General features: G+C 39.3%; 1 protein-coding gene and 1 non-coding gene across 12 annotated transcripts in view; one reads left to right on the top strand and one right to left on the bottom strand.

The window, feature by feature from the left end:
- Window positions 1-12,190, bottom strand: part of SGIP1 (SH3GL interacting endocytic adaptor 1) — a 246,346-nt gene that overhangs the window by 175,802 nt on the left and 58,354 nt on the right. The window lies entirely within an intron of this gene.
- Window positions 4,722-4,824, top strand: LOC127493805 (U6 spliceosomal RNA). The gene has a single exon (XR_007924346.1). It is a non-coding gene; the product is annotated as a U6 spliceosomal RNA (small nuclear RNA).

The raw sequence follows: 12,190 nt of genomic DNA on the forward strand, positions 1-12,190 counted from the left end.
TTAGTTCACATAATGAACGAGTATCTGAGTTCACAGAGTTCTGCTTAATGCTTTAAATTAGGATCTGAGGAACGTACATGTTTACTTATGAACACAGAAATTAGTATCATCAATTTTTTCAAAGGTGAAACACAGCCTCTAAGCAAATAGTCAATCCCAATAGTTGACAAACTTGAAAGTGCACAAAAAGAAACTAGGGAATTCAGTGCAATTATTGGTATTTTGGGAGCCCACTCTCCAACATTCAGTAGAATGGGGTTAATGTGAATTTATAAATTGCATGAGGACAATTCAAAAAGTTCATGGAAACATCAAATTAAAAGATGATAAATCATTTTGGTATGAAAGTCTTTTGAAATTCTTGCATAGTTTCTTCATAATATGCATTTCCATGAACTTTCTGAAGATCACTAATATATACATGGATTTTAAATTCTTTTTGCACCAAAGCAAACTTATGTTTTAATTCCATTTCTCTATTTCTATGAACCTTTTGAAGTACCATATATATTTGAGTTCTAATAGGTATAATTATCTTACCTTCTCTTTGATATATAATTTTATGTCATTCAAAAGTTCTTGAATCAATTAAGTGCAAACACATCAGATTCTTGAAATATTATAAATACGTGTGAAATAAAATCACTCTGCTATAATATTTTGCTCAAATCTAAATTTAAATTGGGTCTGCTTTAAAGCAACATGTATGTGTAGGTTCTACTGTTTTCTTTCATCATCACAACCAATTGCCAATCTTACAGTAAACAGAGACCTAAAGATTTAAGAATGAGATTCTGTGGTTATTTTACATGAACAAAATGTTATGCTATTGAAGGTTGATCATCTTTTTAGCTCAATTCATGCACAGATGACTCTAATTTCTTCCTACATCTGTGAGTACAAAGAGTTAACTACTTTTCTACTGACATCAATTGGCCAAATATTTTACCAAAAAGAAAGAAAAAAGAAGAAATTGTGTCCAGCCTGTGAAGTGTGTTTTCCCTTTACTTTATCAGAGACTTAGAGCTAAATGCCTTTCCCCAGATCACCAGAACAATGGTTCCTCATTCATATTTGTAAGCCCGAGACCTGACCCGTTTTCAAACAAAACATCTCTGAAAGGGATGCTGCGTGGTGCGGTGCTCCTGCTATCTTTATTTTTTTATTTTATTTTATTTTTTTGACAGGCAGAGTGGACAGTGAGAGAGAGAGAGACAAAGAGAAAGGTCTTCCTTTGCCGTTGGTTCACCCTCCAATGGCCGCCGCAGCCGGCGCGCTGCAGCCGGCGCACCGCGCTGATCCGATGGCAGGAGCCAGGAGCCAGGTGCTTTTCCTGGTCTCCCATGGGGTGCAGGGCCCAAGCACCTGGGCCATCCTCCACTGCACTCCCTGGCCACAGCAGAGAGCTGGCCTGGAAGAGGGGCAACCAGGACAGAATCCGGCGCCCCAACCGGGACTAGAACCCGGTGTGCTGGCGCCGCTAGGTGGAGGATTAGCCTAGTGAGCCGCGGCGCTGGCCTCCTGCTATCTTTATTCACCAGTTCATCTGACCACTTCCCTTGAGAAAAAATTCCACAGAGCAAGCCATCCATTTTCCAAGGCAACAGTGTGCAAGAAGTGATGATTTCTGTTATTTACCTCATTACTATTGTAGTCTACTCATTCTCACTTGGAACTTCTGAGCCTTCTTAAAATCAAGATGGTCTAACTCCACCATTTGGGGCAAGACCAGAAATGTGCCAGGGGATTCCAATACAATCTCATCAAGGTTGCATGTGCCAATGCCATCTCACTATCCCAAATGATCAATTTCAGTTCATAATTGATCATAATGATAGGATCAAGTGTCAAAGGGATCACACAAACAAGACTAGTGTCTGCTAATACTAACTGATAGAATAAAAAAGGGAGAGAACAATCCAACATGGGAAGTGGGATACACAGCAGACTCATAGAATGGCAGATGTCCTAAATAGCACTCTGACTCAGAATCAGCCCTTAAGGCATTTGGATCTGGCTGAAGAGTCCATGAGAGTATTTTAGGCAAGACACTCTGGAAAAAAAAAAAAAAAAAAGAGGACCTAAATGAAAGATCTCTGCAAGTGAGATCCCAGTGGAAAGAGAGGGGCCATCAAAGAAGGAGGTTCCTTTCTCTGAAGGGAGGCGAGAACTTCCACTTTGACTATGAACCTGTCGGAATAAGATCAAAGTCGACGAACTCAAAAGGCTTCCATAGCCTTGGCAACTCATGACTAGAGCCTAGGGAGATTACAGATGCCATAAACAAGAGTGTCAAATTGTTAAGTCAACAATAGGAGTCACTGTGTACTTACTCCTCATGTAAGATCTCTGTCCTTAATGTGTTGTCCAATGTGAATTAACGCTATAACTAGTACTCAAACAGTATTTTACACTTTATGTTCTGTGTGGGTGCAAACTGATGAAACCTTTACTTAATATATACTAAATTGATCTTCTGTATATAAAGAGAATTGAAAATGAATCTTGATGTGAATGGAATGGGAGAGGGAGCGGGAGTTGGGCAGGGGTGCGGGTGGGAGGGAAGTTATGGGGGGGGGAAGCCATTGTAATCCAAAAGCTGTACTTTGGAAATTTATATTTACTAAATAAAAGTTAAAAAAATAAAATAAAATTCATGCATTTTTATTTGTAAAAAAAAAAAAATCAAGATGGTCTTCCTCCTTATTTCCAGATAACCTTTGGCTTCTTTTACCAGCCCTAGGAGCATGGCAGGATGGAAAGAGCATTGATTAGACTGTGGAAGACTTGGATTGTGAGCTTGTTGCTGCCAAAAAATAAAATAAAATTCATGCATTTTTATTTGTAAAAAAAAAAATCAAGATGGTCTTCCTCCTTATTTCCAGATAACCTTTGGCTTCTTTTACCAGCCCTAGGAGCATGGCAGGATGGAAAGAGCATTGATTAGACTGTGGAAGACTTGGATTGTGAGCTTGTTGCTGCCACTAGGTAGGTACTTACTTCTCCATTCTGTGAGGTGAGAGATTTAGAATCCATCATCTTCCTTTGTGAGCTAAAGGTCAGTGTTGCTCTCCTCCCACCCTCCTTCCCTCCCTCTCTCTCTCTTTCAGGATAATTTTCCTGATGACAAAGTAGTTGGTTCTGACTTTTGTGTCTAATATGACACTGATCCTGGACAGTTATGCAACTCTACAAGGTACACAATGCTCACCACATCCTGTTTCATCTTTGTAAGTTCCCCATTTATATGCAACTAGAGCTGTTGTCTCTGTGAGTTTCTGTGGACTATCAGATGATATGCAAGCAACTGATGCTTCATGAAGCAAATTATAATTAATGTCCTGTGTCTTTTTATCATTTTTTCAAGTAAATTTTGTAAAGTCTTCGGTCTTCTTTTTTTTTTTTTTTTGACAGGCAGAGTGGACAGTGAGAGAGAGAGAGACAGAGAGAAAGGTCTTCCTTTGCCGTTGGTTCACCCTCCAATGGCCACCACGGCCGGCGCGCTGCGGCCGGCGCACCGCGCTGATCCGATGGCAGGAGCCAGGAGCCAGGTGCTTTTCCTGGTCTCCCATGGGGTGCAGGGCCCAAGCACCTGGGCCATCCTCCACTGCACTCCCTGGCCACAGCAGAGAGCTGGCCTGGAGGAGGGGCAACCGGGACAGAATCCGGCGGCCTGACCGGGACTAGAACCCGGTGTGCTGGCGCCGCTAGGCGGAGGATTAGCCTAGTGAGCCGCGGCGCCGGCCCCGGTCTTCTTTTTTTTAATGAAGTGTTAAACTAAGACCAAACTTGCATTTGGTGCCATGATTTACTACGAATGTCATTCCTCAGTCTTCAACAGAGAACACAGAATGAAATTGCATTAATTTGGAGTTTTTCTGATGAGGAATATGTCATAATGTGTCTCTTTTTTTTTTTTTTTTTTTTGACAGGCAGAGTGGACAGTGAGAGAGACAGAGAGAAAGGTCTTCCTTTTTGCCGTTAGTTCACCCTCCAATGGCCGCCGCAGCCAGCGTGCTGCGGTCGGCACACTGCGCTGATCCAAAGGCAGGAGCCAGGTGCTTCTCCTGGTCTCCCATGGGGTGCAGGGCCCAAGGACTTGGGCCATCCTCCACTGCACTCCTGGGTCACAGCAGAGAGCTGGCCTGAAAGAGGGGCAACCGGGACATAATCCGGTGCCCCAACCGGGACTAGAACCCGGTGTGCCAGCGCTGCAGGTGGAGGATTAGCCCATTGAGCCGTGGCGCCAGCCCCATAATGTGTCTTAGAATGAGCTGTGGACAAGGCAGGCAAAGTTTTTAATCTTAGTAGAATATATGGACCTTGGGGCCAGTGCCATGGTACACTAGGTTAATCCTCTGCCTGTGGTACCCCCATCCCATATGGGCACCGGGTTCTAGCCCCGGCTACTCCTCTTCCAGTCTAGCTCTCTGCTGTGGCCTGGAAAGGCAGTGGAGGATGGCCCAAGTGTTTGGGCCCCTGCACCCACATGGGAGACCAGGAAGAAGCACCTGGCTCCTGGCTTTGGATCAGCATAGCTCCAGCCATAGTGGTCTTTTGGGGAGTGAACCAATGGAAGGAAGACCTTTCTCTCTGTCTCTCTCTCTTTCACTGTCTGTAACTCTACCTGTCAAATAAATAAATAAAAATCTTTTAAAAATATTTAAAAGAATATATGGACCTCAATTCATGAATTACTTATATAAAAATTCATGTTGGCCATGCTTTGTCGGTACATATACTATGATCGGAATGATGCGGAGAAAATTAGCATGACCCCTGCACAATGATAACAAGCAAACTCATGAAAGATTTTACATCTTCAAAATTTCAAAAACCTTAGATAGACTTATAAAAAAAGAGAAGACTTAAATAAATAAAATCATAAATGAAAATATAAGACACTACAACTGGTACCAAAGTATTACAAAGGATCATTAGGGATTGTTATGAACAACTACATGCTAAAAAATTGGAAAATTTAAAAGAATGGGATAACTTTTTGAATATATATAACTCACAAATTTGAGCCAGGGAAACATAGAAAACCTGAAAAGATGAATGAATAATCTTTGAGTCAGTATTTTAAAAAAAAATCCCAGGTCAAAATGATTTCACCACTGAATTCTACCAAACTTTTAAAAAAGACTAGCACCAATTCTTCTCAAACTAGTCCAAAAAGTCAAAAGTGAGGAAACTATCCAAACTTATTTCATGATGCTGACAGAATTCCTTCCATTCCAAAACCAGACAAAATCATTATAAAAAAATGAAAACTATAGACCAATATCCAATTGATACAAAAATCCTGAGATCCAAAAATTCTCAACAAACTACTGGGAAAGCAAATCTAACAGCACAAGAAAAGACCATTCTTCATGATCAAGTGGGACTTATCCTAAGGATAGTCCAATGCATGCAAATCAATAAATATAATATATCACATCACCAGAATGAAGTATGAAAATCATGTGATCATCTGAATAGATTCAGAAAAATAATTTGACTAAATTCAACATTCATTCATGATTTTAAAAACTTTGAAAAATAGATAGAGAAGGAACAGAGTGCAACATAATAACCACAATGAATTACAAACCCATGTCCAAATCGTATTGAATGGGGGAAAGTTGAATTTTTTCCTCTAAGATCTGGAGCCAGACAAGGATATCCACTCTTACTGCTGTTATTTAACATAGTCTGGAAGTCTTAGGGCAATTAGGAGAGATAAAGAAACAGAAGACACCAAAATAGGGAAGAAGGATGTCAAATTACTCCTGTGGGCAGATGATATGTTCCTATATAGACAGCAAGGATGTGAAGAAAGGGGGATTCTTATATGCTGTTGTTGGAGATGTAAATTAGTGCAGCCACAGTGGGAAGCAGTATGGAAAGTTCTTAAAAACCTGGTAGACTTGTTATGTGATCCAGCAACCCCCCTACTGGGTATATGCCCAACAGCATGAACACGCTGTATCAAAGAGATGCCTGCACTGCGCCTGCGTGTTTATAGCACATTGCTTACAATAGCCAAAATTTGGAATTAACCAGTGTCCACCCTCACACCAATGGGTAAAGAAAATGTGTGATGTTATTCAACTATAAAAATGAAAGAAATTCTACCATGTGCAGCAAAATGAATGCAACTGGAAGAAATCACGTTGAGTGAAAAAAGCTGGGAACAGAAAGACAAAAACTGCATGCTCTCCCTTATATATGGGAGCTAAAATTAAAAAAGAAAAAAAGCAAAAAAAGAAATAAATGTCTGTGTATCAGCATTGGTGCAAATATAGTTTTGTAAAACTTTATTGTTTATCTTTTTCAAACCAATGGTTAAGAATATGATTTATAATTATTTTAATATTGACTGTATAATAGTGAAATGAGCATCTTTTCATTTGATGATTGGGTACAGTCCTTGTTTATATTCCCACTAAACTAGGGTCTTTTTTTCTAAAAAGATTTATTTTATTTATTTGAAATATAGATTTAGGGAGAGCAGTAGAGACACAAAGAAAGAGAGGTCTTCCATCCACTGGTCCACTCCCCAAATGGCTTCAATGGCCAGAGCTGAGCCAATCTGAAGCCAGGAGCCAGGAGCTTCCTCTGGGTCTCCCATGTGGGTGCAGGGGCCCAAGGACTGGGGCCATCCTCTGCTGCCTTCCCAGGCCATTAGCAGGGAGTCAAATGGGAAGTAGAGCAGCCAGGACTAAAACCGGCACCCATATGGAATGCCAGTGCTGGAGGACGGTGCTTTAACCTGCTGTGCCATAGCACTGGCCTCAACTATGGCCTTTTATTTGATTAACTATTTAGTGGAGCCCTAAGCCTTTGATTATAAGGTAAACTAAAATATGTTATCTCAAAAGAGAAGGAAGGAAGGGAAAGGAAGGGAAGGAAGGAGGGAGGGAGGGAGGGAGGGAGGAAGGGAGGGAGGGAGGGAGGGAGAGGGAAAGGTGAAAGAAAGGGAGGAAGAAGGGAGAAAGGACAAGAAAGAAGGAGGGAAGGGGGAAGGGGACATCATTATATTCTTGGAATTGTTTCTATGAACTATATAGAATCTGTTCTCTTTGTTTTAATATCATGTTAACATGGAAATATAATAATAGCTGATTATTAACTATAATAGCTAATTTTTAACAGATGTTATTTGCTATTGTGGCTTATGATATGTTCATAGTTACACATTCTGTAGGTGAAACTAAAAATTAAGTATTTCAATATTTTGTTTTGCTTCACACAAGCAATGTATAGTCATCTATCAACTGAAAAATTTTTGAATACCTACTATGAGTCAGGTACTGGTGCTAGAAATGATTAGGAAGAGAATTCCATTCTAATTAAGAAATAGATATATCTCTCTCTATATATACACATATATACACTATTTGTAGTTGAACTCATTCAGGACTTTGGGTTTCTAAATTAGTTGGTAAATGTCTTTACTTCATTTAACAAAATATGTAGAGCAAAAACAACTGCCTTAACCTACCTCATGGGAGGGAAGAGACTGATGAGAGTACTTTATGAAATGCTTCACAAATGGTAAAGTACTTGAAGTGTGCAAGGTATTTCATAACATAGTTAAAGCTTATGAGTTATTTTTCCCATGTATGACCTTTCAGAACAGCTTATCAGTTCCTCAAGGGCAAGAGCCAGAGGTTCCTATGTCAGTTGCTCAGTAGCATCACATGGGAAGCTTTATAAGACACAGGTTTTCAGTGCCTGACCTGCCCCAGACACCCTGATTCAGACCCTCCAGGGATGGGCCGAGGTACAGGAGCTCCTTGTGATCCTCAGGTGATTGGCCAGAGAACTATTGTGGGAGAACTGTTGTTAATGATATGGAATATCCTCTATTCTCCAAGAGTGCTCAGTACTGTGGACAACAGGAATGCACATCAATTAATGGAGGAAGATTAAAATAGAAATGTGGCTGCAAGAAATAACATCTTTAGGAAGAAATGTGATAGTTCTGTTAGAATACTTCTTAAAAAGTGACTGATTCACAAAAACCAACCTTGAAGTTAAAGTTGATCATGTAGTCTAGAAACCTGACTTCATACAGAAAGGGAAGATGCCAATGACATAAATAAAGGAAAATTTCTAATGTAACCTAGGATTGAGCCTGCTACCATGGTGTCTTTCCTGGTCCTCCTTTTCTTTCTGTTCTTTCTGGGTGTGCAGTATGCACACAAATCTACACACACAGAAGACTGGATTGTTAGCACTTTTCCAGATTGCTAAGCACATCAAATTCACATTATTAATCACCTGAAAACCTGCTATGTTCAAAGCCTCATTTTACATAGAAAAAATATGTGCCTGGAATATGGCTTATGGGACAGAAATAAGATAAATACACATCACTTTAAGACAAATAAATGAAGTTATAATAGCCCCAAGGCCTTTCTCTTGTGTATAATTCACTTGTGACCAGCCCCAAGTGTGGTCAGAAGCAGAAGCCAATAGGGATATAAAGAATTAGTTTAAGTATTAGGGCTAGATTGAGATAAAATCAGAGAATGGTTATGAAACCAAGGTACAAGTAGATTAAAAGAAATTGTTCTGAATCAGTCTATGAAAAACAAGCATTTTCCCAAGGGATTCTTTTACATTAGGAAGCCCTGGATACTTCCCTAGATTAATCAAGGAGGCTCAAAGGTACAAGTCTCTGCTATAAGCACATGATGTGAACTGAGAGGGAAAAAGCGTCTGTAAGAAAGACCAAAACAGACTGGAGTAATTAATATTTCCAGTGGACATTGAAAAATGGGCAACACATGTAGTTAGCAGGAGGGGAAGAGGATGATCTTACTACCAACTTGAGCTCTACTTGGGGAAAAGCTACCCTGCTAATATATAACAGATAGTTATTCAAGACACAAAAGTATGTCCCAACTCTGGCAGATGTCTTTTCAAAATTACAAAATCAAAACTAAAAAATCCTGAGTCTCTTCAGCTCTGATTGTTAAAGTTTGACCCTATGTAGGAGGCTCAACCCAGCTGACGATGCAGCCCCACTGGGGAGGAGGTGAGAGTGAAAATTAGATAATACTCCTAGTGTACAGTCACTGAAGAATAATTTCTAGATCCAAAACTTCAGATGACATACAGTTAATCTGAAGTCATATTCTTTCAAGAACAGTTTGACATATGGCCACAATGCATTCCTGCCTACCCAGAGAGAAGGGACCAGAATAGAGAAGAGGAGAGGAAAGAGAAGAAAAGGAGGAACAATGCAAATGTTTACAGAAAATTTACACACATGACTTTTTCAGTGAAAATGGTAGAAAGATAAGAGACTGGCCCAGGAGATCATGGGATATGTGTTAAAAATTGGTGTCATTATAAAGATAGTCATCAATTTCTTAAGTGCTCACCATATGTATGGAGTTCATGACCTCTTAAACCCTTATTACAACCCTATAGTATCATCACCATCATATAGCTGGAGATGCTGAGGCTTGTTACAGGTACATAACCTGCACACTTTCACAACTTCTAAGTGGCTGAGTCGGATCTTGAACCCAGAAACCCATGCTCCTAATCCCACATTATCAAGCAATTGACTATGCAGGTTCAACAACGGGAAACTGCTTGGTTACAATTATTTAAATTCATCCAGAATAAGAAGATATTCCCATTCTTCCTCATATTTGGTGATTACAAATTAATACCACTTTAGTACCTCCTTTTCAAGAAAAAATGCTAATGTTAATATAGAGCATTTTCCTCCTTAATAGCTGTAAGACAAGATTTATCTCTATGATTCCAGAAGGACCCATTCCAAGTCCTATGATTACACTGTTGTGGTGAATTCTTATTTGTTGGCCTCCTGTTGCAATATACGTAATTAAATATTGGGTCACTTTGGGTCTCTGTACCTTCACTCCCAGCTCTAGTGCCTCTCTGTTCAAAGGAAGAAAGGACCTGAAAGGTAAACAAGTTGCATATTGCTCCTAACACAGTGACCAAACCAGTGTGAAGTCCAGATTCCTTGGGGCATAAGGCACTGATTACTAAGCCAAACTGTCTTAACTAGTATTTCCAAGACACACAAAAGTCAGGTAGCTTCTTCGTGAGCTAGCGCTCGCTCTCTCTCTCTCTCTCTCTAACACACACACACACACACACACACACACGTGTCAGATTCTAATAATAGGAAATAAAGTCCTTGATAAGAGATTGCCATGGAGTACATACATCCTAGGCATTATTAATTTAGTATTTACAGTGTTAGAAAAGACAATGGAAATGATACTGGCTCACCTTTTGATTTTTCTGTTGTTGAAAACTGATTCCCAATAAGCTGGCATGGCTTGAGTGAAGAACCCCCATTGAACCATATACAATATGGGAATATGTATGGATTTAATAGAATAAGGGATATATGTTTACTAAATTTAAATTTGTGTTAGAGATACGTAGGTTGAATTCTGATGTTTTGTTGACTGCTATTTTTAAATGTCTCATCTCTAAAACAACAGCAAATGGAAGGGATTTGGGAATATATCTACAAGTAAATGTGAGTCTGAGTTGGATTTTGGAGTGCATTCACAAGTAAATATAAGAGTTAAGTTGGATCTAAATGTAGAAAGTAAAGATAACAGTGAAAAGTTGGTAAAATGAATGAGGTCTTATATAATGGATATTTCTAAAGGTTCATGAAAAAATGCATCTAAAAGATAACTTTGTTTTTGTACAAAAATTTGAAATACATGCATAGTTTTATTTATAATAAGCATTTTTTTCATGAACTTGTAGTTACAACCATAAGCTGTTCTTTCATCACAGTGTTATGGGAAATTCATACATGACCTAACATAAGCTCCCTACCCTCTATTTTTGAAATACTTCCTAAATTCCTGGAAGCCCCTCCGCTCTTATCCTCAGAAACCAGATAAAGACACAGTTTTCTAAGCAACAAGACAAATCTATACATCTTGTAATCAGGACTGGGGAAATGGTGTACCTTCCAAGGATTCTGTGTGTGAAAGCTATGAACTCTTTTCTCTCAGAAGATATCTTCTTCAAAAGCTGTATGGTCTCAAAGTACATACTTGTCCACATTTTGACAAAGTGTAAGGTTAAATCTATTTTGGAATCAAAAGAAACTTAAAAATAATCAACTTGTTCATGGTGTCATGAAAGAAAACAATATTTTCACGCCCCAAAAGATCAGAGGGAGATAATCTCTAAACATATTTTCTGAGCAAGGGCTGTTATCATTCTTGCCTCAAACATGCATAAAAACAGACTACACTGTCTTGATTTTCAACACTTTGCTATGAGTTAAAAACAGACCACAAGGGATCACACAAACAAGACTAGTGTCTGCTAATACTAACTGATAGAATAAAAAAGGGAGAGAACGATCCAACATGGGAAGTGGGATACACAGCAGACTCATAGAATGGTAGATGTCCTAAATAGCACTCTGGCTCAGAATCAGCCCTCAAGGCATTCGGATATGCCTGAAGAGCCTATGAGAGTATTTTAGGCATAGAAAGCCAAGACACCCTGGGGGAAAAAAAAAGAAGACCTAAATGAAAGATATCTGCGAGTGAGATCTCAGTAGAAAGAATGGGGCCATCAAAGAAGGAGTTACCTTTCTCTGAAAGGAGGAGAGAACTTCCACTTTGACTATGACCCTGTCGGAATAAGATCGAAGTTGGCAAACTCAAAAGGCTCCATAGCCTTGGCAACTCATGACTAGAGCCTAGGGAGATTACAGACGCCATAAACAAGAGTGTCAAATTGTTAAGTCAACAACAGGAGTCACTGTGTACTTACTTCGCATGTGGGATCTGTCCTTAATGTGTTGTCCAATGTGAAGTAATGCTATAACTAGTACACAAAGAGTATTTTACACTTTATGTTCTGTGTGGGTGCAAACTGATGAAATCTTTACTTAATACATACTAAATCGATACTCTGTATATAAAGAGAATTGAAAATGAATCTTGATGTGAATGGAATGGGAGAGGGAGCGGGAAATGGGAGGGAAATTATGGGGGGGGAGCCATTGTAATCCATAAACTGTACTTTGGAAATTTATATTTACTAAATAAAAGTTAAAAAAAAAACAGACCACAAACAGGCACATGGAAACCATACTTCTCAGGAATGGGTAGCCAGTGGACATGCTGAGAAGGTGAAGCGTTAAGGAAAGTTTACTAAATAAAGG

Source organism: Oryctolagus cuniculus, chromosome 7 (genome assembly GCF_964237555.1).
Source record: "Oryctolagus cuniculus chromosome 7, mOryCun1.1, whole genome shotgun sequence".
In the NCBI taxonomy this organism is placed as follows: domain Eukaryota; kingdom Metazoa; phylum Chordata; class Mammalia; order Lagomorpha; family Leporidae; genus Oryctolagus; species Oryctolagus cuniculus.